This window comes from Canis lupus, chromosome 1 (assembly GCF_003254725.2).
Source record: "Canis lupus dingo isolate Sandy chromosome 1, ASM325472v2, whole genome shotgun sequence".
Taxonomy (NCBI): Eukaryota; Metazoa; Chordata; class Mammalia; order Carnivora; family Canidae; genus Canis; species Canis lupus.
In genome coordinates this window covers 53,667,041-53,687,118 of record NC_064243.1, presented here as the reverse complement: position 1 = coordinate 53,687,118, position 20,078 = coordinate 53,667,041, and the positions used below count along the sequence as shown (strand labels likewise).

Genomic DNA, 20,078 nt, shown 5'->3' with positions numbered 1-20,078 from the left:
GGATAATTGTCTTTATGATCTTTATGTATGGGTTTGTCATATTCATTTGTGCAACAGCTGTTAGATACCTATTGTTTTAGGAATTTGTAATATAGCAGTGAACAAATTTAAAAAAAAATCTGTCTTCCTGGATACCTACATTAAGGAGGGAGATAGGTAGAAATAAGTAAGTAAATAGTATATCAGGTTGGAGTGCTACAGAGAAAAATGCAACAGCAAAGGGAATATGGAGTGTATTTGTACTTTTAATTGTTACAAGCAGGGAAGGTTGCACCAAGAAGGTAAAATCTGAGCAAAGATTTCAAGCAGGTGAACCATGCAGATCCCTGGTGACAAGGTTATCAGAGGGAATAAACAGCGAGTGCAAAAACCTGTTCTGAGAGCAGCCTGGGATATTTGGAGGCAATGCAAAAGAGGCCAGTGTGAGACGAAGGGAGAAAAACGAAGATTGTATAGGATGTTCAGAACCCTATTAAAAGTTTTGTCTGTTCCCTAAGTAAGAGAGAAAGCCATTACAGAATTTTGAGGAGAGAAATGACCTGCTCTAACTTACTAAAACCACCCTGACTTTTGCATTGAGAAGCAGACCCAGGAAGATAAGTTAGGAGGCCAGTGATCAAGCCAGGCAAGGAATTATGGTGGCCTGGGCCACAGTGGAGGCAGTGGACTGGATGAGCAATGGTGGCATTGTAATATATTTTAAAGGTATAGCCAACAGGATTTCCTGACAGACTGGGTGTAGAGTTGGAGAGAAAGTCATGACTGATGACATCAAAGTTTTGGCCAAGTTTCTTTGCAAAGTTTGGGAGAATGGAGGATTACGTTTGGGTTGCCAGGCTCCTGTGGTCAACAGACTTGGTTCAAATTTTGCTTTGCCAATTACAAGATACTGGATTTTTAGAAAGTTGTCTAACTTTGAATTCTAGTTTCTTTATCCATAGATTGGAGATAATCCTGACTTCATGACCTCGATCTTGTTTGCCTTGTCTCCTGCCATCCCTTTAAATGCTAGTTCTCTTTCAAATTATGCAAGAGAGTATATAGTTCTCTGGCTTAGCACAATTTTTCATTGTATCACATAATGTCACAGTTCTATTTTTAGTGATGCTAAATTTGCTCATTAGGTTTAGTTGGTGTCCGCCAGATGTCTCTACTCTAAAGGTATATTTTCTCCTTTATAATAATCTGTGGGATGATACTTTGAGATGGTGTGAATATCGTATTTTCCACACCCAGTCGTTCAAGTGGTTTTAACATTCGTTGATTATCTTTGCTTGAATTATTACTTTGAGGTTTGCAGAATAATGTTTTTTGAAAAATTCTACTCTTCCGTCCTCATTTAAATTCTGAATTATCCTGTAAAGAAGAGCTACCTACCTCCTTGTTTTACTTTGCTTTGGGTATCAATATGGACTCATGAATTCCTTTTACATTCAATGTATAATAATATGTTACCATATTTATCCTTTTGCCTTTTATATTTAATGTGTTATAATCCATTGCCATATTTATTTTTCTGATCCTCAAACTGCCCCAGATTTGGCCAGTATGAATCCTTTCAAAACATTTCCTTAGTCCATTTCACATATCTCCCATTAGCCTTAGTTATTTCTTGTCCTTCTAGCCATATTTTTCCATATTTACTTTATGCTTTCCTATCTCAGACTGGGAATCAGCCATTTCTCCAAGGAGCCCTGGTCCTGTCTAATGATAAGGGTATTTGGTATTCAAGACTTGAGCACTAGGTGTGCTCACTGCAACTTGGGTGTTATTTCTTCCTTCTAGGGGTTTTTAGCATAGAAAGCTAAATATATCTATATTTACATGATAAATTTATTATTTATGAAATAATGCTATCTCCAATTCAAATCCAATATCATAGGGTTCTCCTTTACCAAGAATTGAAGATATTATATCAAGTAATCAGTATAGAAAGCAATTCATAGAAAGCTTATTTATTACAGGCTAGTATAATTTGGTACATTTTATGGTACAAGTATTACTGGTTGATTTAGCTTACTTAGAATAATTTGTTTTGTGAGCTACGACAGAATAAGAAATCTGAGGAAAGTTTTCATCATGTTTGAAATTTGACTTGATACTCTTTGCATCTTTAATTTGTTCAGAATGACATACATGACTCATAATATTAATGTCCTTACAAGATGAAGAGTTTAGGGGTACATTTGCCATTTTAAAATTTCTTAAGTTATAATGAAACGCTGTTAAAAGATTTGGGCAGCCTGGGTGGTTCAGCGGTTTAGTGCCGCCTTCAGCCCATGGCGTGATCCTGGAGACCCGGTATCGAGTCCTGCATCGGGCTCCCTGCATGGAACCTGCTTCTCCCTCTGCCTGTGTCTCTGCCTCTCTCTCTCTCCTCTCCTGTGTATTCTCATGAATAAATAAATGAAATCTTTAAAAAAATTAAATATTTACTAATAAGGTTTTAAAGATATTGAATGTGTCCAATGTAATGTCTTAATGTTAGCTGTAGATTTTGCTAATGCAAGAGTCAATAAATACGTTGTTTGATTTAAAATTTTTTTATTATACTACCTCATATTTGTGCTGGTTTTTCTCATTTTAGATATTGAGTCATATCAACTTTCCTAATTAGGGCATTTTGAACTTTATCATATATATGTGAGGATTTCAATCAATTAAAACCAATTATACTATAATGAATGTTTTTTTACATGATAATAGCATTTTTGTTTATTCGTATTTTAAAATAGGTATTTGAGATCTTTTTGTTATGAACACATAATACAGTCTTTTAAATAAGAAGCATTGATGAATGAATGGGTCAGCTTTGTGGATTAAGTTCCTTCTTGCGAACAGCATAAAATCCACTGAAAGTAATCTCGGGTAGGTTATATTCTTAATTTATGTCAGGCTACTATATATTCAGCAGCTACTTTTAACATTTAAAAATATCTTTTAAAGAGCTGTTAAGCTCTTCCTTTGTGTGTCTCAAGTGTGAGGTGAACCTGACATTGCCTTTTGGCCAAGATTGCAGAGCAGGGCAGGACCAGATGAGTAATGCTTGCAGTGGTTCAGATCACTGGCAGCCCATTCCCTACAGCTGTGATTCTTGTTACTGGAAACCCTGGGCTTTGAATGAGAGACAGCAGCCAGTACTGACAGGTTTACTATAGTAGAGCAAACAAAACAAAAACAATAAATAAATAATTTCTACATTGACATTGACACAGTTGCACCAATTTTGTTTCAAGTGGAAAACTTAAACCTCATTCCAACTTCTGCCTTGAAAAAAAATAGCGAAGGCAGGCTGAAAATACTTGTCAGGGTAAATGCTTGCAGTGTATTCAGCTATTTCTTGGGCTTGGAAAGAAAAGCCCCCTTTGTGCTGGTTATTAAGATTTATATACAAGAAGGTTGCAGTGCAATTCCCTGTTTGACCATGCTAATTTATAATTAATTATGCAGTCTTTCAATTTTCCCCTCTTTCACTCCACTCTTTGCTCCTCCTTCTCTTCCCAATAAAAATACCTCTTTTCTTGCTTTACTGCTTTTATAATCCAGATGACTAATATGATACAATGAGAAAGTATCTGGGCAAAGGAACTCTGTCTCATTTTCTTTTTTTTTTTTTTTTAATTAATTAATTATTTATTTATTTATGATAGTCACACACACAGAGAGAGAGAGAGAGAGAGAGAGAGAGAGGCAGAGACACAGGCAGAGGGAGAGGCAGGCTCCATGCACCGGGAGCCCGACGTGGGATTCGATCCCAGGTCTCCAGGATCGCGCCCTGAGCCAAAGGCAGGTGCTAAACCGCTGTGCCACCCAGGGATCCCTCTGTCTCATTTTCTAGTTTATTTTGATTTAAACACTTTGTTAATTGAGGGGAAATAAGTGTAAAAATCTATGATTTCATCACGGTTGTTGTAATTGAGTTAAATGTCTACAGTTTCTTAGAAAACAATGTTTTAAGTCATTTTTAGTGTCTATACAAATACCCAAGTGTAGCCTAAATGAAGGCATTTTACTTCATATTTTCCTTGGAATGTATTTGAAAGCATTGACTTGATGACAGGGGAGTCAGTAAAATTATAAAGCTAACTTTATTTCCCTCCTGCCCCAGTAGTTTAATACCACCAAGGTGTTTCTCTGATATTAAGCCAAGGTTGAGGGGATAGGGGAGGTCTTTTCTCCTAGTGTCTATTATAATAAGAACTTAGTTTGAAATGTATAGGTAAAAAGCAAACAATTGAAAATGAAGCCATCTAGTTTTTACAGAAGTATTTAGCAACTTAGAAATTAGCTTAAGAACAGAAGATAGGTTTCTAATTGATAATAGGAAAAATATAAAGGCTAATGTTAAAATAGAATCACTTAGTTTTATAAGTGGTGACAAAAACAAAATGTAAAGATGGCATTGTACTTGAGCAGTGAAAGTCCATGTTGGTTGCTGGATCTCTGGGACCTGCATGGCTCTGACAGTCACCTGGCACCAATGTTTTCTGGGTGTTTCTGTGTGCAGATTAACTTCATTTAACCTCTGTAGTTTGCACCTGGAATTCCAGAAAGGTAGAAATAATTGTCCCTCTTTCCTGAAAGACATGTGAAAATTATGTCTTGTGGTGTTTTGTTTTTAAACAGTACTTTTCCAAAGTACTTATGCCTTAGTTCTTCTGTCGTATGAATCAAGTAAAGAGGAAAAGAAATCGTTCATATGTTAAATTCGGGGAAACCTCCACATTACCTGGTGGATGGATTGTTGATGGATTTAAAGTACATTTTACCCAAGATCACACATGATAATCTGACAAACTGGGACCAGAAAGGCCTTTTGGAGGAGGCCTTGTAAGGCTACATTAAATGTTGCCTTCTATGATATCTGCTGTAAGATTGACTAAATCTTGTTAGGGTTATTTCTAAGAAATACAAGCATTTCAGTAGATTTGTTACTGCTGTTTGTAAACACTTTAAGTGGCAGTTTGCATGTGTTTGAATCTTTTCTAACTGCGCTCTCAGGTGTTCTGTGAACAGAAGGCCTCTTCCTGCCAGCCCAGATGTACAGTCTTCCCTTCTGACATACCAGCCTGGAGGTTTCCTCACATGTGGCCCTCAGTCAATATGGGTGGGCCTGGAATTCGCTAACTGCTAGGTTTCCTCTGAGTTTTACTTGATGAAACATGCAATGATTAAATTTTCCATCAGTCCTGCTAGTGTTAATAAAATAAAACCGTGAATTAAATGAGAAATTTCTTCATCTTCTTAGGGAATAAATGCTAAAAGTTTATAGCAAAAATAACTTACCCCATCTAAGACCTGAGAGCCTAAGGAAATTCCTTATTTTATTTTCCTTAAACTCTGCTGAGGATGAACAATTTAACTGTTAAATTTGAGAGCCGAGTGTTTAGTATGTAGCTTACTACTTGAATTGTTCTAATTGATTTCTTCCCATATATACTTTAGAACAATTTGTACTCTTGTCTTTTTCTTTCCGTTTTCCTGTGAAGCAAATTACTTGAGCAGATGTAGTGCTGTGTGGAATACCATGACAGTGGTAACATTGGGGGGTCCACCTGGATCATCCAGGTGTGATGCTCTTCCTCTCAAAATCTTTAATTTCATGTTTTGCATATAAAGTAATATTCACAGGTTTCTGGGATTAGACATAGCTGTCTTTTGGGAGGTTATTTTTTGGCCTAACACAGTATTTTACTTTTTACCTATAAACTGTTGAAAGGTAGTAAGGTTGATAGGTAATAGGAGGGTGGGAATTAGAGAGTATGGAATCTGAAGGCTCATTTGACACATGGCTCAGTTACTTATTTGCTGTGTAAACTCTAGCAAGTTACTTAATCTCTTAGTCCTTGTTTCCTCTTCTGTAAAATGTAGACATAATACAAGATTAAATAATTTAATTGATGTAAAGTCATTAGAATAGTGCCTGGTACATAGTAGGCACTCAACAAACGTTGATGACTGTTATCACAGTTGGCTCAGAAAAGCTTTGCATAAACGAAGCAGCTGTGAAGGCTGGTACTTGGTGGTGGATACATTTGATGTGCTTTGCTTGTATTCATGAAAGTTCATTATTTGCTGCATGAAGGAACAGTGGCAGGATACCTAGGAAAACAGTTGTATGTGTGAAGAGGTGGAGAGATTTTGGTGGCAATGAGACTTCTCAACATATACCTTCTTTATATTGTCTTAATTTTTAATGGATAACAATTTGAAAAGGCCAACTACATAAAAGAAGTTCAAGAAATCAAAGTTCAGAGAGGATCATCTATATCTGATTATAGAGCTAATAAAATCCCCAGAGTAAAATTTGGAGGTTTTTTGGTGTCTGTTCCCTGATTTATGAATCCATGTTGTTCCCTTTGGTATATATGGTGATTTTCATTCTTGAGCTGAGACCAATTTTTATATTCAGTATGCTTTCACAACAACCTTTTGTTTAAATTTCATTTTTTATTGTGCTTCTAAATGTAGGTAGATTTATTAAGACTTGGTAATTAGATCATTGGGTAAGAACAAATCTTAGATAAATGTATTTCATTTGAAAGGCAAATCTTAAAAAAAAATGAAAGGCAAATCTTATTATTAAAATGACATAGAGAATTGTGAAGTATAATGATTTAAAATTAGACTTCTCTGTACTTATGAAGCTCTCATTATATAGTTTTTATTTTTCTGTTGGTTTTGTTTTTTTTAACCTTGCATTAATTTAAGTTAATGCTTTTGCTGCAGTTCATTCACTTTTTATTGTACTGCATTGTATTTTTAGATACTTTATTAAGATCCATAACAACAACTCCAACAGCCTGCATGAAGAAATCTGCTGTTTTGGTGAATATAGATATGCCTTAAAATATCGGCACCTTAACTTTGTGTGGAGCTTTATGTTTTGAATATTTTCCACTTAGTTTATTAAAGCTTTACAATAGCCATGGGAATTAGGTGGGTCAGGCATAGCTAAGGTCTTTTATCTTCTATCTTTGTATGTTATTGTTTACTTGCTTGTCTCTTCAGCTTGAGTACAGGCAAGGACCATCCGTGTTTTTATCATCTCTAGATTTCTAATACTTAGCCTATTATTGGTGCTTAAAAGTAGTTGTTGAATGTACAAATAAATGTATATAGGTGGAAGAAGAGATAAGGAAAATCACTAAAATTACCATTAGTGATTATTCTAGGCTTATGTGGCAAGGAATGAAATTGCCAGAACAAAATTCCTTGTCCTTGAACTTCTAGTCAGTGCTCCTCTCAGAATGACTGCTTGATTCTTTTTTTCTGCTTTAAATATAAGAGCAGCTTAGGGCTATTCAAATCCTTTGTGCCAAATGGAATAAACTAATCTCCAGCCCAAGGAGGATTTAGCACTTTTGCTCATCAAAATAATCAAAGGAAAATTCTTAAAGCTTGAATGCCTTAGCTGCACATTATGAGAAATTCAGTCTTGCTTATTCTGTTTATCATAAATTTTAAGTGATATGCTTATTCCTCTCTGTCTTACTCAGTTTTGGCTGCTGTAACAACTACTATAGGCTGGGTGGCCTAAACAACAGACATTTAATTTCCCTGTTGTGGAGACCCAGGCCCTCTGGGTTCCTAGTGAGAGCTACCTTCCTCCCTTATCCTCACCTGTCTCTTCTGGGGGCACTGACCCCATCATAAGGCTTCCGCCCTCATGACCTCATTACCTCCTAAAGGCCTTACCTCCAAGTACTAACACCCTGGAGACCAGGGCTGCAACATACAAATTTTGAACAGTCCATAGCACCATCCCTGTGTCAAAGTGTGATGATAAATTAGTTCTAAATGGTCCACACTCTTCTTCTCAATGATAAGGCTTCAGTAGACCTCTCAACGTTTCTATTTTTACGCATGATACAAGAAGTAGGGAAGGTCAGAACTGAACAGCTAACAGGCCCTTTTACCCTGGTTTTCTTCCCTTATAGTCACCATGATGGATCTAAGAAGTAAATTAATATTTGTTTTCACAACCCGTTTTTTCTAACTTAGTAAGCTGCAAATTGTAAAATGTGACGTGTCCAAATTTGAATTTACCAATTTCTTCCCCTTAGGTGGTTATACCATACACCTACCCAGGCAAGCCACACACTGGGGCTCATCTCCAGTGAGCTACCACCTTTGGTTAGTGAATAAGTCCGGCACTTCTTCCCCCTTTTCCTTTTTGCCTTGTCCACCTTGTTGTGATACTCGGCTCTCTGCGGTCGCTGACGCCGCCACGAGCACCTGAAGCACCTGATTCCGGCAGGCATGCTGCTGGCATCTCAGCCGAGGCTCACGGGCGGGTCGGGGGGACACATTCAGGCAGGTGGCTCTTGAAGGCAGCAGTGGGTGGACGTCACAACACGCACGCGAGAACAAAAGCAGACGAGGTTGGTGTCCGTCCAGTCCTCAAAGGGCGGAGGGCGCAGAGGTCTCTGTTTTCACGGTTGTCATGGAGTCAGGAGGGCACAGGCCAGGGCGTGCTGGCCACCAGGTCATGGGGGTGCTTCCCTCCCTCCGAGGGTTCTCCACTTCGTTTTGAGACAGTGAGGAGCTCTAAGTGCTGTAGGTCTCACTACAAATCTGAAACAGGTCCTTTTGCTTAAGATGCATTTTTGCCCCCGTGCTACAATGGGGTCATTGTATCACTCAGAGGTGGCGCTGGGGATCCCCCGCGGGGAGGAGCCAGGAGACCTGGGCCAGCCGAACCAGAGGGTGCAGGCTTCCCTCGGCCTGCACCTGTTCGGGGGACCCCGAAAGAGCACGAGGTCCGGGGGTCGCTGCACGGCCTTCCACGTGGACTCCCCGAGCTCCCTGTAGGCAGGGTGAGGGAGGGTGGAGGCCCGAGGAGCTGGAGGAGGCCTGGCAGGTGCACGGGCACGGGGTCCTGCAGGTGCTCTCGTCTCCTTAGCCCGAGCTCTAACGGAGGGTGCTGGGACGGAGGCGTCGTGCCCGTGACAGGCGGAGAAGACTCCTCGGGCTCCTCCGCGGGCCCCCAGGCCGCATGCTGCACACTTGCACCGGGGTGAGGGATGCCCGGGCTGGGGCTGGGTGGGCCTTGCCATTCGGGGCGGCCTTGGGCACCACCCCCCGGCCCACTGTGCCCCAGCACCGTGCTGCCGAGTGAGGCGAGGACTCAGCCCCGGGAGGGAGGAGGCCTGCGTCAGCCTGCGGTTCCCAGTGGCTGCAACCCAGACAGCCACCGTGTGTCCTAGAGCGGGACGTGGTGGGGCAGCTCCGGGGTCGGCGAGTGCGGCTGGGACGGGGGCCAGGTAGATGCGGCCGTGGTCAGCGGTACCATGGGCAGGGCTGCGGTGACCGTGGGGACTCAGGCGCCCAGGCAGGGCATGCCCTGAAGTGGCCACAGTGACCTCCGCTGATGCCCACTGGTGTCCTGACCCGAGGCAGTGACGGCGGGGATGGGAGAGGCTGGAAGGGTGCAGGTGTGTCATGGGAGCCGTCCGAGCAGGATTGGGCAGTGCATCCGCACCTGAGCGAGTGTGGAGAGAGAGAGCAGAGGGCAAGATGATGGTTAGATGGCAGGATGGATGCATCTGCACCTGAGCCAGCATGGAGGAAGGGAGCAGAGGGCAGGAGGGCAGGATGGCAGGATGGTTAGATGGCAAGATGGTTAGATGGTTAGATGGCAGGATGGATGCATCTGCACCTGAGTGAGCGTAGTGTGGGAGAGAGCAGAGGGCAGGATGGCAGGATGGCAGGATGGATAAATGGCAGGATGGTTAGATGGCAGGATAGATGCATCCTCACCCGAGCGAGTGTGGAGGGAGAAGGCGGAGGGCAGGATGGCTGGATGGCAGTATGGCTGGATGGTTAGATGGCAGGAAGGTTGGATGGCAGGATGGTTAGATGGCAGGATGGATCCATCCACACCTGAACTAGTGTGGGGGGAGAGAGCGGAGGGCTGAATGGCCAGGATGTTGAGCTTAGACAGCTGGCTGTGGGGGATCCACCTAGAGATAGAGCTGCCTGAGAGGGACAAGATTCGAGAAGATAAGGTGTCAGTTATCTGATAATTATTTGTTTTGTTTTGTTTTGTTTAGAAGCTCAAAGTATAGATATAGAAGTCATCCACAGAGAGTTGAAAATATGGGGGTAGAGAAGACTTTGAAGGGAAAGAATGTAGAATGAGGATAGAGAGGAAATCCCATATTTTAACAGGTGAGTAGTCTCGAAGACAGCAAAAGAAACTTGGAAGGGTCACTTAGGTAGATAGCAAATTAGTGCTCTGCAGCTCTAAGTGTTCATCTGCCAGTTTATCACAAAATTATCGCTGACCACAACTTGTGTCATTCATACCCTGAAATTTCTGAGCCTTCGGTCAGCTCCCCACAGCGTGGTTGGCAGGGTTTTGGTTGAGTGAAAACGTTGATAGCGTTGAATATCATACAGGTTAGTTTTAACAGCTTTTTAAAGGTTTCTATGAAACTGTTGTTGGCTTCTGACTTTTTTTTTTTAGATTTTATTTATTTATTCATGAGAGATACAGAAAGAGAGAGAGAGAGAGAGAGAGAGAGGCAGAGACACAGTCAGAGGAAGAAGCAGGCTCCATACAGGGAGCTGGATGTGGGACTCGATCCTGGGACTCCAGGATCATGCCCTGGGCGGAAGGCAGGTGCTTTGACCACTGAGCCACCCAGGCGTCCCCATCTGACTTTTCTTAGGATGGTTGGCCTGTTTAACGATTTGTTTGCTTTAGGCAAGTCGATTGTTGGCTAACTGACCTTCTCTGCTATGTCACAGAGGAGAAAGTATCTAGAAAGCAAGGGACGGGTTAATAAGAACTGATACTGCCGAGGTGGAGGAGATGAAGGCAGAGCTCATGACATTGGACCGCCCAGGGCAGTTTAGCATGTATTTCCCAAAGTAGTCTCAGGGCAGTGCTGGGGGACTGATGTCACAGCGTGGTGACTAAGGCCAAATCAGAATGAAGGACACCATAGGAAGTGCCGGCTTTGGTGGTGAAAAAAGGAAAACTAGAATGTGTGACGAGTGTACCAGGCTTGTGCGAGGTTGTGTTGCTGTGGTTTCAGGCTGGGTGGCAGCCTGAGCATCTTCAGGGTCTGTGAGAAGAGGAGGGACATGGGGATCCCCCAACCCCATGGGCAGAGCTGGCAGCGACGAGGGAGAGCACAGAAAGCAGGTTAAAGTTCAGAGAGATGTCAGAGAGGAAAAGGAAAGGAGCCTCTCAGGAATGCAAAGGTCAAGCTGTGTGTCAGGGAGATGATGATATGTGTGGATGCCTGGGAGAAATGCAGCAGCCTTGGGGACAGGACAGGGAGTCCTCTGGGGAGAAATAAAGGAATCGACAGAGCTGCGTGTTTTTCTCCAAACATTTAGAAAGGCGGGTGGAAGGAATTGAATGATTGGGTTTACCTGGTGCAGGGACAAGCAGGGGGATTGTGTGGTGGTAGCTAAGGCATCTTGCAGGCAAAGGTTTTCAAACTATGCGGGGGGTCGGGGGCAGAAGTCAGTTCAGGTGGTCCACAAGCCATGTGCGCAGGGATGAAAGTGTCCAGTTGGGGGCAGAGAGCAGACACGGTAGGGATGAAAGGTTAGGACAAGACGTGTTGGTCCACGGGGCTGATGTGATAGTGTCCTGAACCACGGTGGGGGGGGGCAGGGGGAAGAGGCTGAAACAACAGATGTTCATTTCTCACAGTCCTGGCTGGAAGTTCAACACAGAGATACTGGCTCTCTCAGGTCCTCATGAGGGTTCTCTTCCTGGCTTGCAGATGGCTCTCACACGGCATCTCCTCTCACAGGGTACTGGATCCCACCATGGGGGTCCCATTCCCATGACCTAATCACTTCCCAAGAGCCCCTATGTCCAGAGCATCACATGGAGGGTTAGAGCCCCAATGGGAGTTTTGGGGAGGGTATTTTCAGCCCATAGCAGAAGGGAGGCTCAGTGAGGGGATTTTTGTCCTGGAAGAAGAGAAGAACTTTTCTACCTCTTCATGGTTTATAACATCGTGACTTCCCATCCAGAGTATCTGGGTGCAAATTAATGATATTTAACAGGTAAGCTTGAAGGAATAATAAACAGTAGGATTAATGTAATTTCATAAGTCTGTTTTATTGGTTATATAACCAGGTTGATGGTGTGGTTTGTGAAGTATACTATTTTGAGATAGGTGTAAATCATGGTATAACACATCAGATTTTTAATACAGAACTATTTAACATACAAGCTGAATTGAAACTGGTAAATAAAAATCTTTTTTTCTTGGATATGAAAGATACAGGTTTATTACATTGGTAAAATTTTTAATTAGCAAATGTTTTTTCTTACTATTTAAAATTTAAGGTATTTTTAAAATCAACTGTTTTTAAAAGATATCTGTGGGTAGTCTTTATAAGGCAGTTTTTCTCTTCAGGAATTTCTCAATCCTGGTTTTTTTTTTTTTAAGATTTTATTTATTTATTCATGAGAGACACAGAGAGCGAGAGAGAGGCAGAGACACAGGCAGAGGGAGAAGCAGGCTCCATGCAGGGAGCCTGTTGTGGGACTCGATCCCAGGACTCCGGGATCACGCCCTCGGCTGAAGGCTGCGCTAAACCGCTGAGCCACCTGGGCTGCCCCTCAATCCTGATTTAAATAATGTGGCTGTTTGAGCCCCATCTGAGCATTGACTGTACTTCTGCCTGCCTTTCAGAACTTGTTTTTAGAGATCAAACATTGGTGGACACTTGAAAGTAGTTTTGTTTTTTTTTTTTTGAAAGTAGTTTTAATCTCATCCGCAGCTCCCAAACACATATTTTAATGGAGCTAATGTAAGTGCTACATGTGTATTTTCTAAAAATTGCTTTCTCTTTAACTCTTCTAAATGGAATATAATGGAATTACTTTTCTGAAACTATAACTGTGACATATATTTGTGTAAGTAGAGGCAGTTGTCATAGAGGTAGAGCACCTATTTGAAAAGAAGTACTTTCTCAGGGTGTCTGGAAGTTAAGCGTCTGCCTTCTGCTCAGGTTATGATCCGGGGTCCTGGGATCTAGCCCTTTGTCAGTCTCCCCTGCTCAGTAGGGAGCCTACTTCTCCCTCTACCCTCCCCCTCCCTCATCCCAGCTCATGCTCTTTCGCTCTCAAATAAATAACTAAAATATCTTGAAAAAAAAAAAACTTTCTTTAAAGGTTGAGTTTGAGAGCCAGATCTTTTGTTATGATTAATATAATATGTTGGACTGTTTGTTTCGTTAATAAGTTGCTCAAACCTGCTTAGCTCACAACTTTAGTCTACACCCTACCCTCACAATTACACACCTCCCTTCCTCTTAGGTTCACACAGCAGTGGTTGAAGTGCCAGACACTTTAAACTGATAAGATAAGAAGCACATGGGCCGTTGCCATAAGCCAGGGGTCCCTACTGGGCCGGCTGACGCACACAGTCCTCCTCTGATGTCAAACAGCTGATAAGTAGCACCTTGGCTCCTTTCCCACATTTTGTGCCAGAGCGGGAAAAGGCTCTTTGTCTCAAAAAGCAGCTCTACTGAAGTATTTCTTTTTTAAATATATTATTGCTTTTCTTGACTGTAGGCCAGATTCCTGTCTGTTTAAACAGTTTAGCATTATTTCTGAATTGTTTGGCAGAAATGAATGTTTGTTAGCGAAAATATGTTTAATTCATTATGCATGATATTCTATGATATGTTTGTTACTCCTTCCTTACAAGGCTTCACATTTGGTATTTTTTTTACGAAAAAATAAGTGTGGCAAATTTGATGAAAGGGGTAGTTCAGTGGTCTTCTATAGAAAAGCTTTTATATACACTGTCATCAATATCACTCTATCTTTATGAACCTACTGGGAAAGGGGAAAGACTGACCATGGATGGGGATCAATTCAGCAACGCTTAACATCTGGCAGGCCATTTGTGTCAACATACTTACTGGCATTTATATTGGAATATGGAGAAATATTAGATTCATGAGATTTAACCGTTCAAGACTGGTGATAATCTGCTGGTACATATGCTAAACATATTCTTTCTACTGATTTAAAAAAAAAATCCAGACAGAACATGTTCTAGAGCCAAATTGTCATTATAGTGATAAAGTCCTAGCAATGTCATACTGTAAAATGTCTGCTTAACTATGTAAATGACTCATTCTGAAATCCTAAGGAGGAAAGGTGTAACATTCAAACCTGTGATTTTATGCCTGCCTTGTTAAAAAAAAAAAAAAAAAGGGACCCCAAGGTGCCCATAGCAAAATGAAAGATCTGTAAACCTAAATAGCCTAGCTCATTTTACATAAAAAATTATTATTAATTCTGAGATCAGCTCAGATTAGTGAAATGCAAGTTTTACATTATCACCTAAACTTACATTTCTCAATACACACTAGTTGAATAAAGTTGGCAATGAGAATTATAGATTACAATCATCAGCATGTACAACCAATTAGAACCATGAATATCTGTTTAATGTCTATATTTTTGTCACCAAGGAAGCTGAAAAAAGTGTTTTGGGAATTTAGAAATGCCACTGAATTTCTACAGCTCCGTTCTTAAGCTATGATGTTCTATTGAGGCCACTTTTACAGCAACACAGTATTTTGTCTTTTGACTGTTGTATAAACTAATGTTTTATATTTGTCTGCCTGAGCGCTCTTTTAAATGGTTTTCATCTATTATCCTTGTTTAGTCCTTAAAACAGGTATAGGTATAGATACCAGTGTCATCTCCATTTTACAGATGAGAAATGAGGCGCAGAAAGGTTAACTAACTCACTCGGTAGCTCAGGAAGTGGGAGAGCTCAGAGACAAACCCTGGCAGGTGTGTCTTCAACAGGTGGCATTTTATCCTGTAAATTAAACAGGAATTAGACGTTTTGAACTTAGAGGAGACACTCATGAAACTCTCAAGAAGCCTGATGTGCTGTGTTTGTACTTAAGTCTTTGCTTGAAAGAAGGATTGAGCATCCAGTTCTAGGGTCTTCTGCGGCTTCCGTGCAGTGTGCAGAGTTCCGATGCCGTGTTCCTAATCATGGCATTCTTTAGTCACCAGGCAGGATTCGGCTAGTGGATTGTTAAGAATTAGCAGCTGTTATTTGTGGGGGGCAAAGACATTGACGGCATGGTAGCAAGTTGAGGGGTATGTACATGATCTGAAGTGGAAAAGCTGAATTGGGAGCACATGGTTGAAAACTTCTCTTGTATTTGCTGCACCACATAGAAGGACTATGGATTTTGAGACAAACAGAACAACAGGCAGGTCAACTGGTGCTGAACACTTATGAATGAGAACTTGTTTCAAGAGTAAAATCAATTTGTCTACAAGGTGAAGTAGGATGCTTCTCAGGGGTATCATAGTGTTTAAAAATGACTACAGTCACCAGTTAGAGAACTGTTTCCAAGGACAAAGTGTGAAAAGGACTTACATTCTGTCAATATTCTGACCTTACGTTCCCCTGAGTGATAACTTTATTCATAGCGGTGAGATTGACGCCTAAGCACAGGAAAGAATGTTTTAAATATCTCAGTGGTGTGTAATATCTTGTTCCAGTCTACTGGCAAGACATGATTCCTTAGTTTCCCAACAAAATATTATGGCATGTGCTGTTCAGCGAAGAGCTAGTAGAATCAACAAAGAAAGTAACCTCTTTGCAGAGGACTTGGTACCCACAGACTCAGGTTGTTAGCTTGATTGCTCCTAGTCCAGGGTGGTTCTGAATTCAGTGTAAAACAGGCATGTCCTAGATGGGATCAAAAGAATAATATTGTTTTAATAATAAGTATTATTAATAATGAAGTTACTGGAAGTAATGAGAGCACTTACTCAGTTCTAAAACATTTGTCAGATGCCTACTATGTGAAAAGAGAGTTAGTCCTCATTATTTGAGGATTTTGTATTTTCAGATGTCTACTCACTAAAATTTATTTGTGACCCCAGAATCAATATTCATGCTTTTACTGTCATTCGTGGACATGTGCATACTCAGAGCAGCGGAAAATATGACTCACCCTATGTGCGCATTCCAAGCTGAGGTCAAACAATGCAACACTCTGCCTTCTTGTTTCACTTTGCATACTGTAAACAAAAGTCCTTTTTGCAGTATATGTGATGCCATGTTTTTCTCTTTCTTGTGCTTTTTATTTGTGATTTGGCTGTTTAAAATGGCCCCCAAGCCTAGGCCTGAAGCGCAGTCTATTCTTAAGCAGAGAAAGCCTGTGATGTGCCTTATGGACAAAATACAGATGTTACACAAGCCTTGTTCAGGCTGGAGTTAGAGTGATGTTAGCAGGGAGCTCCGTGTTCGTGAATCAACACTGTGTTAAATAAGGTGCCTTCAAGTAGACACACACATAAAACAAGGTTTTGTGTTGATCAGTTGATGAAAATGTTGTGACTATAAGTTCACAGGAACCTAACCTTGTATTTCCCCTTGGGGGGGATGAATGGTTCAGTATTTGCTAATTTACTGTTTGTGTTGACTTTATACTAACAAGAATCAGCAGTAATTACAGGCTCTGGGGATAAGAAGATGAATACGATGTAGTTGTGCTTTTAAGGATCATGCTAATTGTGGAGAGAGACTTAAGTCAATGTTTAGGAAAATTGATGTACTAAAAGATCCTACATAGCTTGGGTCTTAAACCATGAAGACTCTTTTGGGTGGAGATGGCAGCTTATGGCTTTTATTAAAGAAAATTGTTATTCCTATTTTAAAATTAAGTGGCACTTGGGAAGATTGATTTTGATTCTGAAAACACTGCTCATCTTAGATAAAATAGGCTATTTTCTTGATAGTAAAATAGCAAAATAATGAGAATTGTAATTTCATATATGTGTTTTTGAGAGTGGACAGCAATACACATTATGTGCATTACATTAACTTTTACCAGGGACTTTTCCCTTTATTTTGATTGTTTCTTTAGTGGCTGCAACTACATTTAAACATTAGGAAGAGTGTAATCATAAATTTGCATGTTTTAGATGTCAGACCAGATTAATAGTCTTTTTTTTCTACGTTCATTTTTTTAGCATGATATTTATGCAGTTATTAAAAAGATTCTGCCTTTTAAAAAATATAGCTAAGTATAAGATGTTCAAAGGAGAGTCTATTAGTTTGTAGGGACTGCTGTAGGCCACAGTCACCTTGGACTATACACTCTTTGACATGACCTATTTCCAGTGTTTTCAGCATGTAGGATGGAGTCCTGAGTCACTGTCAATGGTATTTCTTGAGCCAAACCGCCTTTAAAAATATTTTCCTGATGGTATTTCTCTTTGCCCTATGTAACTTTAATGTTTTTAGGATACGTGGGTCAAAAATATCTTAAGACCAATAGTATCTTCAAAAACCAATTAGTAAACATCAGCAAATAAAGATCACCCACAAGTAAGGTGTCTGTCTGGTTCAGCTCTCTTTGAAGAAAACCATGTTGTAAGTTTGTGATTCCAACTTGGCAAGTCAAACTGAGTATTCTTTCTTACTTGTGGCATCAATTATAGTAGGAGAAAGGGTTTGGTTAGTAAGAAACTGCAAATTTGCCACCGTTTATTCAGGTGTATTCTTTTTTAAGAGAGAGAGTGTGTGCGAGTGTCAGAGAGGGTGTGGAGGGAGGGAGAGAGAGAGAATCTTAAGCAGTCTCCACGCCCAGCGTGGAGCCCAGCAGGTCTCCATCTCAAGACCCTGAGATTATGACCTGAGCTGAAATCAAGATTGAGATGCTAACAGAACCACCTCGGCACCCTGCAGGTGTAACTCTTTCTAATAAAACATTTATTGGGCATAAGCTGTTTGCAGAGCAAGCCAATCTTTAACAAAGGTTTGCAGATTTGATTTGGTATTGAAGGTAAATGTAAATGTTGAATTCTTTTGTAAAGCAAGGAACTTTCTGTAAAGCGTACAGTAACTCATTCTTTAGTAAATTCAGATTTTTATACCATTGATTTGCTTAAGGCTGTATACAACAGATGTGTGCTGAGCTTTCTAAATATCATTTGCTCTGTGATGTAACCCCAGATATCATTTGACTGAAAACATAAATCTGAGAAAGAAGTTGGGGCCAAGGTAATACTGTACAATGTGGATGGTTTCCTTTTTTCTTTTTTTAATTTAATGATCATGGGATGCCTGGGTGGCTCAGCGGTTTAGTGTCTGCCTTCAGCTCAGGTTGTGATCCCAGGGTCCTGGGATCGAGTCCCACATTGGGCTCCCTGTGAGGAGCCTGCTTCTCCCTCAGCCTATGTCTCTGCCTCTCTGTGTCTTTCATGAATATATAAATAAAATCTTAAAAAATAAAATGCTAAAAAAATGTAATGATCATAAATCCCTATCAGGCAGGTGTTATTTTATCAAGATAAAACTGAGACCCAGGGAGATTAAATAATTTATCCAGAGTCACACAGTTACCAAATGTTAAGGCAACTTTTTGGGTCCAGCTCTGCCTGACTCCAAATTCTTCTTTTTCGCTAATCAGTCATCAGAGTGTTTGCTTTTATCATTTCTGGGAACAAAAGCTAGGGCTTAGGAACTGGAAGACAGAGCCAAACTGCTGTTCAGACCAGAGGCCCTAGGGACTAAAGGTAAGGGTAGTAGGTTGAACGGTATTTCCACCCCCTATTCCCCATGTGTCCACTTCCTGAGCCCAGAAACTGTGGCTGTGACCTTATTCAGAAAAAGAATCTTTGCCAGGTGTAATCAAGTCAAGGATCTTGAGATGAGTTCATCCTGGATTACTCAAATGGGCACTAAATCCAATGATGAGTGTCTCTGTAAGGAAGAGACAGGGCGATAACACAGCTGAAAGAGGAGGTAGTGGCAGCGTGAAGGGGACAGGGTATCAGGAGAAGCAGAGAGTAGGCTCTAGGTCAGGAGCAGCTAGAAGCATTCTCCTGAGGCCCCTCCGAGGGAGCACTTCTGGCCCTGCCTAGCTCTGAGTTCTGGCCTTCTACATCTGTGAGAGAATGAAGTTCTGTTGTTTGAGCCTGCCCCCCCACCCCCATTTGTGGTGGTTTGTTATGGCAGCTCCAGGAAACTAATGTAGAGTAGTCAACTTATTCTGAAGCACTAGGAGGGGTCTGAAAAACCTGGCTAGAGTCTGTATTTTGCCAGTGATAAGCCTTATATTCTTGGGCAAATCCCTTACCTTTGTCTCCAGTGTTTCATCAGGAAAGAGGATAAGAATAGCAGGCCCTGTGGGTGCCTGGGTGGCTCCATTGGTGGAACACCTGCTCAGTGATCACATGGTAGTAGCTACTCTGTTGGACAAGCCTGGCCCTATAAACTTTGTAAGAGAATAGTGTGTTTTTAGTTTTTCTCTCTACAAAATGTCAAGGTTTCTGAGGACATAGTAGGCATTTGGTGAATATTAGTTGAGTGATCTAATAAAGCACCTACATAGTATAATAGGACCTTTGTTTTTTATCTTTGGAGGAAATTGTACCTGTGAACTACTTAGTTCTTCTATCGAGCACCTGGTGTGTGCTAGGCCCTTTATTTAGAGCAGATGATAGAAAAGTGAATAAGTTAGAGAATCTTGACTTTCAAAGAAACAGAATCTTGAGGTCAAAGCAGTTAAATAGATCACTGACAATAAGATAAAGTGAAAGTTGGGAACATAATATGGTATGTAGAGCTTTGGATTTGGATCCAAATCCAAAAAAGCTTAGTACTTTTAAGCTATGTGACCCTGGATTATTTATCTCTTGAACTCCCATATCCTTATTGAGAAAGGGCTGATAAAATGCCCGGCACTTAGTAGGCCCTTAATAAATGATGATTTTTAAGAATAGTATTTTAAAAGTAATTTTAAGACACGCTAGTTACTGAGTCTGTTGAATGTAGGGAGAGATTGGGAATGGTTTAGAAGTAGTAAATGTTTATGTGGCAGGGAAAAAGCTTATAACCCATGGCTGTATATTTTTAGAAATTCCATATATCTAGATTCAAATGCCGTTTCGACAACTTACTCATTGTAAGTAACATAACCTCTCTGAATCTTCATTTCCTTGACCAAAAGTGGGGGTAATAATAATACCAAAGCTCCTGTCGTGCCCCCTTCCGGTCACTACCCCAGGATGACCACTTTTCTGACTTCCTACAGATGGTAAT

At 40.9% G+C, this 20,078-nt stretch overlaps 1 protein-coding gene and 1 long non-coding RNA gene across 2 annotated transcripts in view; one reads left to right on the top strand and one right to left on the bottom strand.

Moving 5' to 3' along the window:
* Positions 1-20,078, top strand: part of PDE10A (phosphodiesterase 10A) — a 298,350-nt gene that overhangs the window by 61,227 nt on the left and 217,045 nt on the right. The window lies entirely within an intron of this gene.
* On the bottom strand, positions 4,133-19,256 carry LOC125755768 (uncharacterized). The gene is made up of 3 exons (XR_007413069.1): positions 19,114-19,256; positions 15,644-15,713; positions 4,133-4,538 (listed from the first exon to the last, which is right to left on the bottom strand). It is a non-coding gene; the product is annotated as an uncharacterized LOC125755768 (long non-coding RNA).